This window comes from Megalobrama amblycephala, linkage group LG14 (genome assembly GCF_018812025.1).
Source record: "Megalobrama amblycephala isolate DHTTF-2021 linkage group LG14, ASM1881202v1, whole genome shotgun sequence".
Classification (NCBI taxonomy): domain Eukaryota; kingdom Metazoa; phylum Chordata; class Actinopteri; order Cypriniformes; family Xenocyprididae; genus Megalobrama; species Megalobrama amblycephala.
Genome location: NC_063057.1, coordinates 2566013 through 2586290, shown reverse-complemented (window position 1 = coordinate 2586290; position 20278 = coordinate 2566013). Strand labels below are relative to the sequence as shown.

Genomic DNA, 20278 nt, shown 5'->3' with positions numbered 1-20278 from the left:
AATTGTAGTAATAATTTAAATTATTTAATTAATCAATGGCCTAATTAACAGCTACCAGTTAAACATACAAATCAGAACCAATACAAAAACTGCAATGGGAACCATTAAATATTTGCAAATAAAGACCAATACAAATCTGTAATGGAACCATTAGAACCAATACAAAAACTGCAATGGGAACCATTAAATATTTGCAAATAAAAACCAATACAAATTTATAATGGAACCATTAGAACCAATACAAAAACTGCAATGGGAACCATTAAATATTTGCAAATAAAAACCAATACAAATTTATAATGGAACCATTAGAACCAATACAAAAACTGCAATGGGAACCATTAAATATTTGCAAATAAAACCAATACAAATTTATAATGGAACCATTAGAACCAATACAAAAACTGCAATGGGAACCATTAAATATTTGCAAATAAAAACCAATACAAATCTGTAATGGAACCATTAGAACCAATACAAAAACTGCAATGGGAACCATTAAATATTTGCAAATAAAAACCAATACAAATTTATAATGGAACCATTAGAACCAATACAAAAACTGCAATGGGAACCATTAAATATTTGCAAATAAAAACCAATACAAATCTGTAATGGAACCATTAGAACCAATACAAAAACTGCAATGGGAAGAACCATTATGTGCAAATAAAGACCAATACAAATCTGTAATGGAACCATTAGAACCAATACAAAAACTGCAATGGAAACCATTAAATATTTGCAAATAAAGACCAATACAAATCTGTAATGGAACCATTAGAACCAATACAAAAACTGCAATGGGAACCATTAAATATTTGCAAATAAAGACCAATACAAATTTATAATGGAACCATTAGAACCAATACAAAAACTGCAATGGGAACCATTAAATATTTGCAAATAAAAACCAATACAAATTTATAATGGAACCATTAGAACCAATACAAAAACTGCAATGGGAACCATTAAATATTTGCAAATAAAAACCAATACAAATCTGTAATGGAACCATTAGAACCAATACAAAAACTGCAATGGGAAGAACCATTATGTGCAAATAAAGACCAATACAAATTTGTAATGGAACCATTAGAACCAATACGAAAACTACAATGGGAACCATTAAATATTTGCAAATAAAGACCAATACAAATCTGTAATGGAAACCAATACAAACCAATAAATCCTAATGGAATGTGCCCAAAACACACTACGTAATGGAAACCATTTTGTAATGGTTTTAATGGTTAATGGCTGATGGTTTGTAATGGTTTTGTAGTGGAAACCATTAGGATTTCTGTAATGGTTTCTATTGTTTTTTTCAGCAGGGTATCCTCAGTCACTGTCACACGAGATCCCAGCATAGTTGTTTAAAAAATGACAGCTAACGTTAAGCGGCAGCGCTATGCTTAGTACACAACCTCCGCGCTCACTATCGACAAACCAATCAAATCCGTTTAATTTTTTTTTTTTTTTTTTTTTTTTTTTAAATCAGACCAAACACATTTTTATTTTTATCCAGGAGTTATGTATATACAAAACGATAACTTTTGATAATAGTAGCCTATTGCTAAAAAAAAGCAAGGACTGGTGGTTGGTGGGACTTGGAGTTGATTCGTCCAGGGCGGGCACTAGTGACTCACAGGGCGGGCCAGGCCCCCCAATGCCCGCCCATGGCGCCGGGACTGCAGCTTCTATAACAAGAGCTTATTTAGAAATGTGTATCAACCACTGTGTTTTAAAACTCTTAAGGAGTGAAGAAAGAAGAAATGAAGTAACTATGGTAAATTGTACCACATGCATTTTTTTATAACACTTTATAATAACTTTGAATGCTATGCTATGAAGCATTAGTTAAGCATTAGTAAATAGTTAAATCATCATTTATAAAGCATTAATAGACATTAGTAAGCCGTTTATGAATACAGCTATACATTATTTGTTCTTGATTTATAAGCATATCTATAATGTGTTTAATAATTGTATTTTCATACTTTATTACCAGTTATTTAGGAGTTGTCAGTGGTTCATAAGATCATTAAGGATGTGAAAGTAAATGATTAATAAACTATTAAAATTTATTTAATTTAAATTGTATAATTTAGACATATATAGTAATAGTAATACTTTATTAACACATATTCCTAGTGTCAAAATTACCTTGCAATTGATTATTAATAAAGACTGAAAATACAATTATTAAACACATTATAGATATGCTTTTAAATCAAGAATAAATCATTTATAGCTGTATTTATAAAAGGCTAACAAATGTCTGTTAATGCTTTGTAAGTGATGAATTGACTGTTTAATAATTCTTAACTAATGCTTCATAGCGTGCAGTTCTTATAAAGTGTTACCCTTTTTCCCTCTTATTCCATGTTGATGTTATTTCTTAATAGGCTGTGGAATGAAAATGGAGGGAATAGATGTGATGTCTTTGAATTTGGTCTTGTTGGGAAAAACCAGGGCAGGGAAAAGTGCAACAGGAAACACAATCCTGGGACAACAAGCGTTCATCTCAAAGAGAAGCTCCAGATCTGTCACTCGAGATGTTGCTGTTGAATCTGGAACTGTTGGTCAATTTCCAGTCACTGTTTATGACACACCAGGATTATTTAACACACACCTGAGTGAAGAAGAGATTCAGCAGAAATATGAAGAGGTTCTCCAGAGATGTGAATCAGGTCTCTGTGTGTTTCTGCTGGTCATCAAAGCTGACAGATTCACAGAACAAGAGAGAGAAACTGTAGACAAGATTGAGAAGCTGCTGGGAGAATAACGGCTGAAGAAAACCTGGATTCTCTTCACCAGAGGAGACGAACTGGAGGAAGACAACATGACTATAAAAGAGTTCATCGATGACAATGAACCACTGAAGAAACTAGTTCAGAAATATGATCATAGATACCATGTGTTCAACAACCAGAAGAGAGGACAGAGTGACCAAGTTCAAGGACTGTTTATGAAAATACTTAAGCCATACTTTGACTTAAAGGGTGAGTCTTTTATGCCAATATTAAACAAATTTACTGGATATTTTTAATAAAAATACTTTGCAGTGAGTGTTAAAATATATATTAATATATATATATATATATTCTTTGTTTCTTTATTATGTAGAAGTAGTACCAGAGAGACTGAAGCAACAGAGAAAAATCCCAATAGACACTGAACCAGCTGCTCCTGCTGACATTCTCTCATCCAGACGGATTGTTCTTCTGGGTAAAAGTGGAGGTGGGAGGAGTGCAGCTGGAAACACGATACTGGGACAGAGAGAGTTTAAATCGGTGATGAGTACAAATTCAGTAACTCGTGAATGTTCAGATGTTCACGTCACTGTTTCAGGCAGATCTGTGTCTGTAGTTGATACTCCTGGATTCTTTGACACAAAGATGAAACAGGAAGAGTTAGCTAAGGAGATAGCGAGAAGTGTTTATTTATCCAGTCCTGGACCTCATGCTTTTCTCATTGTGTTTCCTGTGAATATGAGGATAACTGAGATGGAGCAGCAGATTCCTCAGATGATTGAGATGTTGTTTGGTCAGGAGGTGTTAAAATACTCCATCATTCTCTTCACTCATGGAGATCAGCTAGAAGGAGAGGCCGTAGAGGAAATCATTGAGAGGATCAGTGCAGTAAGACATCTAGTTGATCAGTGTGGAGGCAGATATCACGTCTTCAACAATAGAGATCAGAGAAACAGAGAGCAGGTGAATGATCTACTGCAGAAGATTGACACAATGATAGAGCAGAATGGAGGAGGATACTACAGTACTGAGATGTTTGAAGATGCTGAGAGATTCAGACGAGAGGAAGAAGAGAGGATACAGAGAGAGGAAGAGGAGAGAAAACAACAAGAGGAGAAACAAAGACAAGAGGAGATTGAGAGAGTGAGAAAAGAGACAGAGGAGAGAATCAGAGCATATACTGAAGCTGAATATGAAAGATTTGAAGTAGAGACATGGAGAGAGGAAAGAAAACAAAATCAGAATTGTGTCTGTAGTTGATTCTGCTGGATCTGTCCAGTCATGAACCACACACTTTACTTTGTAAATATGAGGATCACTGATCAGAAAGAGAAGATTCCTCAGATGATTGAGGAGGATCTGAAGAAAATCTGAGTGGAGATTAAGGTGCTAAACTGTTTCTGTTTAAACTGTGCTCCCTGCTGTTTTTCTTCAGATCAGTGTGAAAACTAACCCATATTTTTCTGTGTTTGTTCAGAGTTGTACTAAACATTGATAAGTGGATCTGAAAGAATATAATATGCTTTAAAAAAATGGAATTAATTACAATAATAAAGTATCTAGAATATGAATGTCTTTTCTTGAACATCTGTTAAAGGCTGAAATGTGATGTTCGTCATTTTATAAAACCTTTTTATTTTGAGGATTTTTCCACAGAACTACGTGTTGTTCAGGTCGCAACAAGTTGTGATAAAACTTAAGTTTTTATGAATTTTTGAAAAATTTAAAGAGTAGATTTAAGCTGATGTACTTATAAATTCTCCAGTCCAGCAGAAGCTGAAGTGTTTGAGGCATTTGGTAAATCAGAAATGGGTGAATCTGATGGGAGAGGAAGTCATGCTTCATTAATCCACCAGTCTGTTGAACGAACAGGAGAATATGTATGAAAACACTTTTCTTCTTCAGTAGATAATTGTCCTCAACCTGCAAATGTGGACAGTTCCAACTTTCGCTCACAGCATCATATGGATTCTTTCAGCCAAACTCCAGTCACAGCTCAGACTCCCATCACAGCAAAAGTTAATTCTACAGATGTTTCTGAATTGGCTGCTTATTTATCTCGTAGAGATTTCATTACTGCAGGGCTTAAAGAAAGCATGCATTGAAGCTACTTTAAATGCTTTAAAAGAAGAGTGTGAGGCCTGTGATGTGCTCCTGCTTTAGCACGAGCTTGTGCTGCGGCTATGCTGCTTGCAGACTTACTTGATCTTCGTGAAGAGGATGACGAAGATGATTCAGCACATTCTGACCTAACCTCTAGGCCTTCTGGATTGATGCTTATACAATTTTTTTTTTATTATTTGTTTTACATTTGTTGTTTAAATAAACCATACACCTCACATATTTCATCGTGGCATGTAGTTGTATTATTATTTATTATGAAATAGCCAAAATTCAACAAGGACAGATCCCTTGAGATCAGCAGATTTTTACAGGACTGAAACTAAAATGTGGTCTCTTCATTACTCCAGTTACTCCGTTACATCATTACTCCAGTCTTCAGTGTCACATGATCCTTCAGAAATCATTCTACATTCTGATTATTATCAGTCATTTCTACATCATTGTTCAACATTTTCCAATGTTATCAAGTGTTTACATAATATTTAATGGATTAGAAAAGGAATTCACAAATCTCATTGACCAATTCATTCTGACTGATGTTATTATTCCAGCTGTGCTCGATTCCAGTCAGATTATTAGTGTCCATGTAAAAACAAAGCTAATGTTGCTGCTATAACAAAAAGAAAGAAGATAAAAAGATGAGTGCGCAAATGGTTAAGTGAATAGCAGAGAAAAGCATGGCCATTCCTTTCAACCAAAATAACTAGGTCAGGCCTGCAACATATAATCCATCAATATCAGTTTAATTCGATTTAGTCTTATAAGTGATACAGAAATAATGAGGCTTAGTTTTTCACCCAGTATTCACTGCTCCTGGAACATGGTCTTCATAATGGATCTCTTTTTTCTGAAAAAAAAGAGAAAAAAAAATCATCCGTGACGGTGACGAGTCTGCTTACAGACTGGAGGTTGAACAGCTGGCTGTCTGGTGCAGTCTTAACAACCTGGAGCTCAACACGCTCAAGACAGTGGAGATGATCATGGACTTCAGGAGAAACCCCCCTGCTCTCCCCCCACTCACCATCATGAACAGCACTGTGACTGCAGTGGAGACATTCAGGTTCCTGGGCACCATCATCTCCCAGGACCTGAAGTGGGACAACCACATCGAGTCCATTGTGAAAAAGGCCCAGCAGAGGTTGTACTTCCTTCGCCAGCTGAGGAAGTTCAACCTGCCACAGGAGCTGCTGAAACAGTTTTACTCTGCCATCACTGAATCCATCCTCTGCACTTCAATTACCGTCTGGTTCAGCTCAGCTACCAAATCTGACCTCAGAAGACTACAGAGGGTAGTCCGGTCTGCTGAGCGAATCATTGGTACAACCCTCCCCACTCTCCAAGAACTGTACTTATCCAGAGTGAGAAAAAGGGCAAAGAAGATCACTCTGGACCCCTCACATCCAGCACACTCCCTCTTTGAACTGTTGCCATCTGGTCGACGCTACAGAGCCCTGAGCACCAGAACGACCAGACACAGGAACAGTTTCTTCCCTCAAGCAATCCATCTCATGAACACTTGACAAACATGGAACACTATTACACATTATTTACTTAAAACACTTATTTTCAAATTTGCACACATCATAACTGTGTCTATATTATATAGTTTTTTTTTTTCTTTTTTTGCACTTTATCCATCTTGTACATTTGTATATTATTCTTTTATTCTTTTTATTATGTGTCTTGTCTTGTCTTGTCTCTATTGCACTGTGGAGCTTCTGTCACTAAAACAAATTCCTAGTATGTGTAAACAACATACCTGGCAATAAAGTTCTTTCTGATTTCTGATTCTGATTGATCCTGGATCACTGCTGTCCACTTGGAGATGGTTTGAATGACATGTGGTTGTGTTTAAAGGGTTATAAATCAATGTTACATACATATTTAGTTACATACAGTATTTTGCTACCAATTTAATACCAGTTCTCAATACTCATCCCTATAATCATTAGCATCTTCTTGCTGCTGCACGTCTATCTCTCCTGCTGCAAAACCCGATAAGTTACGGTAACTCAAACCATTTGAGGAAACTAATTTCTTCAAACCATTTAAGTTTTAAACCTAATATGTATAAGTACTCTAAACTCATATGCATTGAGTTAAATTCACTTAAATTTTAGAGTTGGTTTAGTCAATCATAAGAGTAAAGTCAACTTAAAGATTTTAAGTTTAATCCACTCATTCAGTTTGAATTCAGGTAACAAATCTAACTAAGTCTTAACAACTATATCGTTACTTAAATGGTTTTAGGAAACAGATTGCGGCAAATGGTTTATGTTAATCCAACTCAAAGTAATAAAGTTACATAAGACCAAGCAAAACTTAACATTGGCACAAAATGACAGAATAAGAGAGTATTCTTAAGTATTTATTGAAAAACAACAGTTACTTCACAAAATGTTCAAGCATAAAACAAAATAATTGGGCTGTCAAGTCAAAAATATAACCTTAAAACAATCTTAGATTTTTTTTCCTCCAAGTATAAGACCGCACAAACAAGGAAATATGTTTGTTTAAAAATTTCAATTTTAAAATTGTAAAAGTTTGTAAAATTAAAATAATAATATAAAATAACTATGTTCTAACACCACCAGAAACAGAGTAGATAATTTTTATGTAAGAAAGGTAATTCAACAGTACTTTCTATATGAACTAAGTGTACTCCAAAGGCAGTGCACTGACTTGGCAGACATCACCTCATCTTCAAAGACAATCAAAATATCCAGTGGGTTAAAAGGTAAAAAGTTCCCTCTTCCTCCTCAACAGCAATGATGGTGAGTGTTGCCTTCTGCACCTGGTCAAGCTCCTTTTTCTAAACGCATTGGGGAAAAAAAAAAATTGTGTTAGTGTATGTCACCACACATAAAAACAACCCTTGTCAGAGCAGACACCATATTTAAATTTTCATAAATGAAAATAACATTGTGAAGGTTTTGGTGTATTGTTTACTCAATAGGGTGTGCTTATTTAAAACCCTGTAGTACTTTAATATTCACAACATGTCTTTCAGAGCTGTTTCAATGTTCATTTTTATTAATAAAAATTTAATTTGGCATCAACCTAAAGTTATTAATTTATTACACTAACTAAAGAAAAGTGGTGCTTAAAGGGTTAGTTCACCCAAAAATGAAAATTCTGTCATTAATTACTCACCCTCATGCCGTTCCACACCCGTAAGACCTTCGTTCATCTTCAGAACATAAATTAAGGTATTTTTCATAAAATCTGATGGCTCCGTGAGGCCTGCATCGCCAGCAAGATATTGGACACTTTCAGATGTCTAAAAAGCTACTAAAGACATATTTAAAACCGTTAATGACTACAGTGGTTCAACCTTAATATTATAAAGCGATGAGAATACTTTTTGTGTGCCAAAAAACAAAATGACTTTATTCAACAATATTTAGTGATGGTCGATTTCAAAACACTGCTTATATGAAGCTTATATGAAGCAATATGAAGCTTTACGAATCTTGTTTCGTATCAGTGGTTTGGAGCGGCCATCAAACTTCAGCGCTCTGAACCACTGATTCGAAACAAAAGATTCATAAAACTTTGAAGCTTCATGAAGCAGTGTTTTGAAATCTCCCATCACTAGATATTGTTGAAAAGTCGTTATTTTGTTTTTTTTTGGTGCACAAAGTATTCTAGTCACTTTATAACATTTAAGGTTGAACCATTGTAGTCACATGAACCGTTTTAAATGTTTTTAGTAGCTTTCTGGGCATTAAAAGTGTTCAATATCTTGCTCTCAATGCAGGCCTCACTGAGCCATCTGATTTCATCAAAAACATCTTAATTTGTGTTCTGAAGATGAACGAAGGTCTTACGAGTGTGGAACGACATGAGGGTGAGTAATTAATGAAAGAATATCAAAATTATAAAAAAAATAAATAAATACAAATTCTGAAGAATATAATTGTGTGTTTGGAACAACATGAAAGTGAGTAATTCAGTAATTAGTTTCTAAATGGACTATGCAACTTGAATGCTCAGCTATTCAGTCACTGTACCCACACCATGCATTTATGCTCATGTCAGCAAAAAGCTTAAAATGTAGCTAAGTAAATATAATGTTGTTTTGACCTACCTTGTGTCTTAAAAACATCGGCAGACTCTTCTTTACAGATAGTATGACCCGCCAGATCGTAGTTCGAATGACATCAAAGCCAAAAAATGCAGCCCTTGAAAACAAAACAAAAAATTAGTTTAACTCACAATTAAACAACATTTATGGTCAGTTTATTTTTATGATTCATGATAAGACAATTTTCAATCACTGCAACCTAGGATTAGCAATTGACACCTTTATATAAACCCAAGTCAACTTCAGGATAAGTGCCAGTGGAAATATAACACAAAAGATATTTTTTTCTATCCATATTAATAAAGTCAGCTATAACCAAAACTTAAGACGTAACCAGTATTCTTCTGAAGCAATACAACATGACAAGACAGACTGAAATGTAAGTTGTTATTCACTCTGCCAATACAGAAAATGGTGACAATACATTATCAAACATCATTGGTCCTTGGAGGTCATGATGCCATTCATGTGGTGTGGAAGATCTAATATAGCTTGATGTTAGTTGAGGTTTGTATTATTTTTTGTGTGGGCTGTGTATGCATTGATCAATATGTTTAGAATTAAATTTCATTATAAAAAGTTGCAAAAACAAATATTCCATTGCTTCAGTATACTTATCATTTGTGTTGCAAGAAATTTCTGGTCATCATTATATACATTTGCAAAAATAGCAATATCCAAAAATTTAAACTGAAGAAAGATATATTTAACATGTTCATAACGTGACAATTTGCATTTCGTTACCATACTAAAGCCCATCGATTTGTTCAATGTGAATTCTACTTAACGTAGACTAACCATGTTCCGTACACAACGATGTTCCGTACAGATGAGCTTTTACTGCTGATCATTGAATACATACTTCCAGGTCATACATAAACTATATATCTGTTACAGAACCTCATGTTTCCGTCTTCCCCTGTGACCTAGTTTCCCCGTTCTGTTCATTAGTTCATTTGATCCACCTGTGTCTTGTTAATCATCCCATCACCTTGTTTAGTTCCTTTGTCAGTCACATGTATATATATACCCTGTGTTCTCCTTCACTCCTTGTCCGTTCTCCTTGTTGTCTCCACGTGTTAATGCTGTCTTTACCCTGTTTGGAATCTACTATGTCTCATTAAAGTATTGTTAATCGCCATCTTTGTCTTCGTCGTGCTTTGATACACAGCACACGTAACAGAAGAGCGCACCAATACAGTTTTTTGCGGTGATTTTCTTTTTGTTAGTTTTTTCCCCTTTTTCCTTCATCATGGACCCTGATGTTGCCATTCTTCGCCTGGAGCAGAGGGACCGCTCCCTGGAGACTCACACCATGGAGGTTTTGGAGCTGGCGTGCCATACACACTATCCTGACTGCACGCTCTGTGTGCTCTATCTCTACAGCCTAAGTGAGCAGTCCCGAGCACGCCTCCCAGGGAGCGGTCCTCGGAAGAACTTCGCCGCACTCGTGGAGTGGGTGCTGGTGAGTAACGACTCACCTGTCACCGTCGGCCCCGTAGAGGATTACTTCGCCACCAGCCCCACTCCACTACCAGAAGCCAGTCAGTCACCACTGACGAAAGTCGCAACGGAGATGTTTCACATGCCCACCGCAGACCGAGGAGGCCAGCTTGCCGCGATGGATGAGCCAGGACCGAGGACAAGGTCAGACGGTACCATCGCCACGGAGCCAACCTCACAGCAAGGGTCTGACCAGCTGCGTGAGCCCGTTACATCATGCGACGCTGAGGGAGTACTCGTGGAGCTCGAGGGCTGGGAGGAAAGCTCGCCCACAACGCTGCCACGAAGATTGAACTGACTGACACTGGTAAATATTTTGAGGAACTGAAAGACATTTTTATGGATGATTTAATAGATTTTTTCGGAGAGGTGACTTCCCATTCCCCTGATTTTCCTGTTTTTAATCAATCTCCTGAGCTTCCTGAGGACCATTCTCCAGTGTTTTCCAGTTCTCCTATGTCTCCTGAGTTCCCTGTCTGCCCACCCAGCCTCCCTCTCCCGCTCTCCAGCCCCACTATTTCTGCCTTTCAGCCGCTTGACATCTCCCACATGCCAGGTGGGGATGTCAAGCATCTTCAGGTCCTCCACTCCATCCATTCAGGATGGATCAGATCCCCTGCCTCCACTTCCAGCCTCCACGCCCTCTGCTCCACCTCGGCCCGTCGACACTTCGGTGTCACCCTGGCTCCTCCTTCCCTTGGCTCCACCAGACACCATTGGCCATACGGCTTCTCCGGGCTCCCTTGTCTTTCCGGCTTCGCCTTGGTCAGTCGTCCACCTGCCTGCACCTACGGTTCCATCTGGCACCTCCTTCCCTCCAGCTCCGCCTACATCCTCCGTCCCACCGGCTCAGCCTTTGCCCTCTGGATGTCCGCCTCCTCCTCGGACACTCGTCACCATGGCTCCTCCTCGGTCTCCAGGACCATCGGCTGCGTGTGGGCTCGTCGGCTCTGCAGTTCCATCTGGGTCTCCAGCTGAATCTCTGTTGGTCGTCCCCAGGGTGTCGTCTGCCCTCAAGCTGACTCCACCATGGCTCCTCCCACCTGCGACTCTACCCTGGGGCCTCGTCCTGGCTGGCTTCTGGGGTAACATCTGGCTCCTCCTGCTCCTAGCTTCCCCCTGGCTCCTCCCACCCTCCACTCCCCCTTGGACTGTCACTGTTATTTTCCATGGACTCTTTTCTTTTGTTTGTTGTTTTTTACTCCGCCCTCCTCCAGAACCCCCTCCCTCCCTCCTCTGGACTCTTACGGCGCGAGGACGCGCCTATTCGGGAGGGGGCGAACTGTTACAGAACCTCATGTTTCCGTCTTCCTCTGTGACCTAGTTTCCCCGTTCTGTTCATTAGTTCATTTGATCCACCTGTGTCTTGTTAATCATCCCATCACCTTGTTTAGTTCCCAGACTGCAGCTTGTGTGGGGAGACCACTAGAGCAGCGAAAATGTACATTTCGACTTAATTTGTGCTTATCACAGAATTACAGTCTTTATGAAATAAATATTGTATTATCACAAATTGTTAAATATATTGCCTTTTGTTAAATAAATGCTTTGAAATGGGAAATTTGAAACGTCAGTCGCGGACGATGACAGCTTGGCGCCACTGTCAGCCTGAGACAGGCAAGGACGCGCATCCTGATCATTTATGTTTGGAAGTTTTTAATCATTAAATTTTATTTAAATCAATGCAAATTGTTTGTTCTTCATTCTTCATCTTCAGAAATACATGGTAACGTTATATTCACTAATGTTTCACATGTTTCATGCTTAACTCACATGCCGTTATTAATAGAAGACAGAATCAAGGCAACTCCTCTAGCTTTTTAAAGTAATTAACTTGCATTTTAACCAAATAAAAAGGTATTCGCCTGTCTAATTAATTTAAATTATGTTTTCTTCAGTTAAAATAACACACAATTGATCAGTTAAATGTCTATTTTCACCATTGAAATCAAGTTATACGCTCTGTACGGAACATCATTGTAAGCCTGTACGGAACACCGTTAACCTTTAACATCTTCCGTACATAGGCGAAGGAGGTACTTTCCCCCACTTTTCTCTAATACTATTTGTCGAAAAGACATCAAAGTTTGAACTGTACAATATGTATTCCCCCAGGGAATGAGCACACAAACTTGCTTGTCTGGCTCTCAACAACGGGGGAGTGGTCGCTGAAGTGTGGTGAATGGCGAAAAGTGTACGGAACATGATTAGTCTACGTTACTCATATTATTGTAGCCATGTTGATATCACACCACCCTTCGACGTCTTTGCTTTGAAAAGATTCATTTCAAAAGCATGACAACACATTGTTATGAGTTTCAAATTAGAAAACGTGAAGAGCAAATAACAGTCTTAAATGTTAACTAACGTTAGCAAAACAGCCATCATAAACGATCCTCGAGCCTCTGCCCCCGGGGCTTCGGCTGCTTTAGTAAACTGAATTAGCATTACAAGGATATACTAGATGAAACTCATGAAGCGGGTCATAAATAACTATTAACAATACGTTTAATGGTTGTAATATAGGCAATGGGTGGGTTTGCATTACCTGTTGCTGTAGTTTCTGTGGCGCCGCGCACGAGGGATGTGGAAAATGGTCTGCCAACCGTCTCAAAACATAAAAGTCGCGTTATCTGTGTCCGACTGTGAGAAAGCACAAAAAAATATTTCTTAATTTACCATAGACAACCTGTGGGGTACAAAAACACAGCATTTCACCTGCGGTCGATAACTTGGATAGCATGTTGGCTAGTGGCCTGGCGCCTCGATAGTTTGCTAGCAAACGTTAAACAAATTAGTATTACTGAGTTGGTTATCTTCAGCTAAATAGGTATGATAATAAAACAGAAAACGTTCAAAAATGCCACAAATATGAATAAAGTAGTTAGAAATGCTTACCTGTTATTTTTTTTGACCGTTGCGTGAGCCCGTCCTCCTGCTGCGACTGAAGAAGGGAAAATGGCGCCGGCGCGGTTTTTGTTGCCTAGAAACACACTTGGATAATACTTTGACGTGAGTAAATGTAATTCCTTTAAAAAGGCTTAATGTTGGTGTAGTCTTAATATGAAATAGATTAATGTATTTATTATTGTTTTTGTGTTTATTTGATAACTTTTAGTTATTTATTTATAGACGACATAAGCTACTAGATTAAATTTATTTCTGTAACTTAAACCATTAAAGTTAAAATAACATAATTATTTCTAGTTACTTATTTAGTTTGAGTTCTACTTAATATAATACATTTTTGAGTTCACATCACAAAATTTGTTAAGTTGAATTAACTTTTTTAAAAGTTCTAAGTAAAATGAACATTTCATTTAGTGAATTTCACAGTTAGGTTTTACAGTGTGTGATGTATATAATAATAACATTTCAATCTGTCAGTTGTTTTCCAAGAGCTGCTTTATTAAACTTTATAAACATTCATCAAACATACATGTTTTCAGCTTCAGCTGATCATAGACTTGTACCTGTAAGAGTTTGAACAATAATGTATTTATTTTGTCTATGACTGTAACAGTCAAATCTCTTCTTCTTGTAGATTTTTTTGGCAGATGGCAAACCAGCTTGTGTAGGGGAATTTACAGTTAAAGACACAAAGAGATATGATGAATGAAGACATGGAGTCAGAGTTTAAAAAATAAACTGAAGAAATTTTACAGAAGAATAGTTTGCAGAAATCATCTTCAAGTCTGTGTACACATTCAACACAGCAGCAGTTCTTCAGTACTTCAGGTTAAATCATTCTGACTGGCTAAGAAATAGAGGAAAATAAGAAATTGTCCACACATGAATTGATAGACATAAGCATGTCTCCATTTATTATACAGATGACACCAGGTTTAGGTACAGAGTGACCCTCTGAGGACACAGAACTGCTCTTCTAGAAGCCAACATGAGAAAACACAGAAGAACCAGCACATATACACTGATAATTCAAGGTTAATGTTGAACAGGACACTTCCCCAAAACATATTGATATGTTGTAGTTTTCTCTCAGTGAGAGGTACAGACAATATTCATCATTATTCTCTAGTGTTTGAAGACGACAAAGTAAAATAAATTCTTTAAAAGTGCAGTGTGTAAAATTTAGGAGGATCTCTAGACAGAAATGCAATATAATATACATAACTATGTTTTTAGTGCTGTATAAAGACCTTACATAAATAACCGTTATGTTTTTATTACCTGAGAATGAGCCATTTCTATCTAGGCTATATACACCACGGGTCCATTTCAAGTCACTATGCACCATTATGTTTCATCACTATGTTGTTGTTCTTCTAAAACATTCATGTTTTTAGAGGCAGCTTGCATCGTCACTATGTTGAATACACACAAAGCAGTAGCAGTAGTAGTCGTCTGGTTTATTAGAAGCAGAGACCGTTCTTTGTTAGAAGTAAAGGCGGGCGTACATGGTGCAAATTCTGATGGTCAGAAGATCGTGTGTCCACACACACGTTATGAGTGAGTTTATCTGAAAATCGTACACTCTAAGAAGAAAAGGTTCAAAAATGAACCTTTTGAGGTTCCTGGCGATTGCAACTGTGGGGGAACCTTAAAGGTTCATTTTTGAACCTTTTTAAAAAGGTTCTAATTGGAACCTTCACTTAAAGGTGCATTAAAGCCCCATTAAGGTTCCATTTTGAACCTTTTCCTTTTAGATAGCAATAACATATATTAATAATAATTATTAAAATATTATTTAAATTATACATTAACTATATGTCTTATATATAACTTGTATAACTATATCTTAATCCCATTTCAAAACATTGAATACAGAACACAATGATTGTCTATAAAATGTTTAATACATAAATATAAAATGTGAGCACAGGCACCAATGGACAGAGAAAAAAGGAATATTGTTTTTTATCATTCAAATAAATAAATAAATAAACAATCAAATAAAAAAATTCATTCATTAATCTATACATTTCCATCAACCTTTAACAGAATGTAGCTGAATATCTATCATTTTTATATTATTTTTAATCATTTAATTTTTAATTTATATATATTTTTTAAGATAATGTTTAAACAGGACATTAAACAGGACATTTTTATTTTTCAAATAATGTTAGAGTGTTTCTCGGCCTTGAACCATATTCAAGGTTGAAGATGAAGTACATTGTCATATGACCTGGTCATATCGTCTACTTCATAGACCTTCTCCCCTTGCATCATTATTTCTAAAACAGACTGCATCCAAGTGTAACCCGTGTGGCTCGCTTATGCCCAGCGTGATGTGCGGCCAGCGACACTGGGTATTAAAACTTGGTCTGCGTTGTGTTACGTTGTGTGGATGCAGAAACAGACACGGGACAGCAAGCAGTCGATTCACTGGATCTTTTTACTGAGTAAAAGAGAAAAATAAGCAGCCTCAGATTGAGTGGCCCTTATAACACTCTCTTCCATCGAATCACATTTCAAAAGGGCGGAAGAAAACATGAACATAAGGAAAATAATATAGAAAACATACCTGTTTAACAGAGACAAATAAGCAGCCTCAGATCGAGTGGCCCATATAACACTCTATAAAACAAATATGGTGCGCCTCCATTACCATGTGCTTGCTTCACATAAAAATATTAGAAAATATTCCTCAAAGAATGTAAAATATCAAAAATAATCCCAAGGATAGATAAAACAGTACTTTACATATAGGTTTGGGTTGAAATAAAGATATAAAAGATATAATTAACATTAGGATTAAATAAAATTAACAGGATGACAAAAGAAACCTACCTCTTCCATTGAATCACAGTTCAAAAGGGAAGAGGAGGAGACAGGACAGGAAATTAGGTCATACTGTGACCTCGCATCACTTAAAGGAGAAGCGCACCTTTAGATAAGGTATCATAAAACGTATATGAACAATTTTGTGTGAATTATAACAATATTTACTAGAATACTTTGTATACCTGTTACACAAGGCACATCCATTTACAGTATATACAGCACAGGGTTGGGTGTACGTGGTTCCTAAACAAGAAGAGAATAATGTTATATTCAATATAACATGTATGTATTCAATATAAACGCATTAAATGATACATAATTTCCATTATTATTTGCTTTCAAGTCACAATTTGAAACACAATTTTACTCACAACTGAGGGGACATTAAGGGCTGGATATCATGATAATATCATCCTTTGTGGAGTGATGTTTCATATAGTCTGTCCTCTCACTCTTTGTCCGTGTCATTTAGTCCTCTAAAAGGATTTGGTGATCTCCAAGCATTTGGTTTTCATTTTATCCAAGTGGATCCCAATGCTGTAATCATCTTCTCCTGAATAAATCTACCCACAAAAATATGTCTGCTATTCTTAAAAAACTTAAGTTGATTCTGTCTGGGACACTTACCCCAACTGCCCTTGACCTCTTTTGATACACATCTTGGTCAGACAGATTGTCCATCTAAAAAAACAAAAGAAATATATTATTAAGCAAGTGTGTAATTTTAGAGAATGGTGGAGAGTAAAAACAGTTCTCTATATTTCCAGGTCTCCAACAAGCGAACAATTCAACAAGGTGTGTTCAGCCATTGTTACAAAATACCAGTGCCCAGTTGCATAAAGCACCTTAAGTGTAATTTTCCCATAAGATCGCCCTTATGTTTCCCTTAAACTTAATGGTTATTTTCTGCAACACCCTTAAGTGTTACTTAAGGGTTTCTTTAGGCGAAACATCATAAACCCTAAGAATTTCCCTTAAGTAATCCTTTTAAAAACGATGTGTTGCATAAAGCCCCTTAACTGTCATTTCCCTAAGTATAACATAAGGTTTGGAAAACTTCACCTTGAGCAGGTGAGCAGGTTCAATCCAAGTATTCTAACGAGACACGATCGACTGCTTTATATGATGAACAAATTGTAATTTAGGCATTTATTCACATAAACATTGATGGAATTACATATGTATTTATATCTCTTATGGTCAACGGATGCGGAAATGTGTGCATCACGTGCAAGAACAAATCTCATTGGTTCTTGTGCTTGCGAGCACATTCGAGCTTCCAAAACAGCCTTATTCATATGGATGTCTTTCAATGAATGGACATAAATGATGAAAGAATATTAAAAATATCTTTATTTGTTATCCAAAGATGAATGAATGTCTTATGGGTTTGCAATGACATGAGTGTGAGTGAATGACGGCAGAAATCCCAATTTTGGTATTAACAAATAACGTGTCCATGGCAACAGCAGAATTTTATAATGGCAAAACCTGGATTGCTGTCGTGAAACACTTAACGGTTTCTTTTACCTAAGAAAACAGGTATTATACAACACCCTTAAGTCATTCCCTTAGTTAAGGAGAAATCACACCTTACAGTATTAGTTCACTTTCAAATTAAATTTTCCTGATAATTTACTCTCCTCCATGTCATCCAAGATGTTCATGTATTTCTTTCTTCAGTTGAAAAGACATGAAGGTTTTTGATGAAAACGTTCCAGGATTATCCTCCTTATAGTGGACTTCACTGGACCCCAAATGGTTGAAGGTCAAAACTACAGTTTCAGTGCAGCTTCAAAGAGCTTTAAATGATACCAGATGAGGAATAAGGGTCTTATCTAGCTAAACGATCGGTCATTTTCTAATTTGTTTTTAAAATGTATATGCTTTTATATAAACAAATGATCTCCTTCAAGTGGTTCTGCCACTTCCGTATTCTTCAAACAGCATACCCTATACGTCCTTTGCCTTCCCTATTCAACTTATGGAACGAATGCAGCACCAGTTCCGTTTTTTCCGTAAGTAGAATAGGGAAGGCGTAGGACATACAGCATAAACTTTTTGAAGAATACGGAAGTGCGCAACCACTTGAAGGAGATCATTTGTTTATAAAAAAAAGCATATACATTTGTATTTTTTTTAGAAAATGACCAATCTTTTTGCTAGATAAGACCTTTATTCCTCGTCTGGTATCGTTTAAAGCTCTTTGAAGCTGCACTGAAACTAATTAATTTTGACCCTCAACCGTTTGGGGTCCACTGAAGTCCAGTATAAGGAGAAAAATCCTGGAATGTTTTCATCAAAAACCTTAATTTCTTTTCGACTGAAAGAAAGACATGAACATCTTGGATGACATGGGGGTGAGTAAATTATCAGGAAAATTTTATTTGAAAGTGGACTAATTTAAGATATTTTGTTGAAATCTGATGGCTCAGTGAGGCCTGCATAGCCAGCAATAACATTTCCTCTCTCAAGATTCATTAATGTACTAAAAACATATTTAAATCAGTTCATGTGAGTACAGTGGTTCAATATTAATATTATAAAACCACGAGAATATTTTTGGTGTGCCAGAAAAACAAAATAAGGACAAATAGTGATGATGAGTGTGTCGAATCAGCGGTTCGGAGCGCCAAAGTCACATGATTTCAGCAGTTTGGTGTTTTGATGCGCAATCCGAATCATGATTCGACACGCTGATTCATAATGCTCTGAAGCTTAAAGGGGGGTATAATGCTATATTCTGACTTATTTACACTGTTAAAGGGTTGGATTCTCATGCTAAACACGGCCAAAGTTTCAAAACACGAGTTGGACGAATGACGGAGTACTGTATTTCTGTGCCAACAATACTACACCAGCTTCCTGCAGCAGTGTTTTGAATTCGGCCATCACTAAATAAGTTGTTATTTAGTTTTTTTTTGGCACACCAAAAATATTCTCATGGCTTTATAATATTAATATTGAACCACTGTACTCAAATGAACTGATTTCAATGTGTTTTTAGTACATTAATGGATCTTGAGAGAGGAAATGTCATTGCTGGCTATGAAGGCCTCACTGAGCCATCGGATTTCAACTAAAATATCTTAATTTGCATTTCGAAGATTAATGAAGGTCTTACAGGTGTAGAACAGCATGAGGGTGAGTAATAAATGACATTATTTTCATTTTTGGGTGAACTAACCCTTTAAGGTGCTTTATGCAACCGGGCACAGTTCTTAAGAGACAAGACTGGAAGAGTGTATGTAAGAACATGTCAAAGAGCCCTTCAGTTTATATATATTAGCTATGTAAGTGAAAAGGTGTTATTTCATTTGGCATACTTACATCTACAATACTTGCCATATTTTTAGTGTCACAAGTCCTTGGACCCTTGGTAAAATAACCCATTTCCTTACTTTGCTAAACCTGCTACGAATTTCATTTAGTCTTTCAATACCAGTCAAATGTGATCTTTCTTGAATTAGTTTTTAAGCATCTCATGCCATGTGTCACTTACCTGGTTCCTTACCTGTTCGTCTCACAATTGAGATCCCTCACCTTCATCGTCCTTTGTCTTCAGTCCAGACCAATCCGCTCACCATCATCTACAAATACAAAGAGACTGTTATCATCCAGCTAAGTTCATTCAACCTGTCATCATTCAATCTACTAACCTGTTTATTCTCCCCATCTCTGCCACCTGCAATAATAAACCTTTGTGAACTGTATTAGCTCTGTTGTCTCCTTCTGTCCGTGACACCATGACTCCTTTAAAAATAATATTATTTAAAATACTATAAAAGGTTTTATGAAACTGCAGGGCTCTTTGACACGTTCTTACATACACTCTTCCAGTCTTGTCACTTAAGACTGGTTTTTGGTAACCAGGGCTAAACTAACCTTGTTGTATTGTTTGCTTGCTTTACCTGAAATTAAAGAAAGGCAATTTTACCCTCCATCTTTCTTTAAAATTATGCACTTACCTGTACTTCACTGTGGGAATTAACATATATATGTGCACATCTGATCAAACAGATTATTTTTTAACTCCATTTGCTTTGTGATAAAAAAAATA

At 36.7% G+C, this 20278-nt stretch overlaps 2 long non-coding RNA genes and 1 pseudogene across 4 annotated transcripts; 1 reads left to right on the top strand and 2 right to left on the bottom strand.

The window, feature by feature from the left end:
- The first annotated feature begins 2422 nt into the window (after positions 1 to 2422).
- Positions 2423 to 4044, top strand: LOC125245557 (annotated as a pseudogene).
- A 3532-nt stretch (positions 4045 to 7576) lies between these two features.
- Positions 7577 to 12746, bottom strand: LOC125246242. Its single transcript, XR_007179798.1, has 3 exons — positions 12692 to 12746; positions 8971 to 9064; positions 7577 to 7692 (listed from the first exon to the last, which is right to left on the bottom strand). It is a non-coding gene; the product is annotated as an uncharacterized LOC125246242 (long non-coding RNA).
- A 2563-nt stretch (positions 12747 to 15309) lies between these two features.
- Positions 15310 to 20265, bottom strand: LOC125244332. Of its 3 annotated transcripts, XR_007179315.1 has the most exons (7): positions 19733 to 20265; positions 16846 to 16899; positions 16590 to 16755; positions 16401 to 16461; positions 16225 to 16321; positions 15959 to 16011; positions 15310 to 15832 (listed from the first exon to the last, which is right to left on the bottom strand). It is a non-coding gene; the product is annotated as an uncharacterized LOC125244332 (long non-coding RNA). The 3 variants fall into 3 exon arrangements; XR_007179314.1 differs by having other exon boundaries at positions 16590 to 16899; XR_007179316.1 differs by having other exon boundaries at positions 16225 to 16303; positions 16590 to 16899.
- Positions 20266 to 20278: the final 13 nt, after the last annotated feature.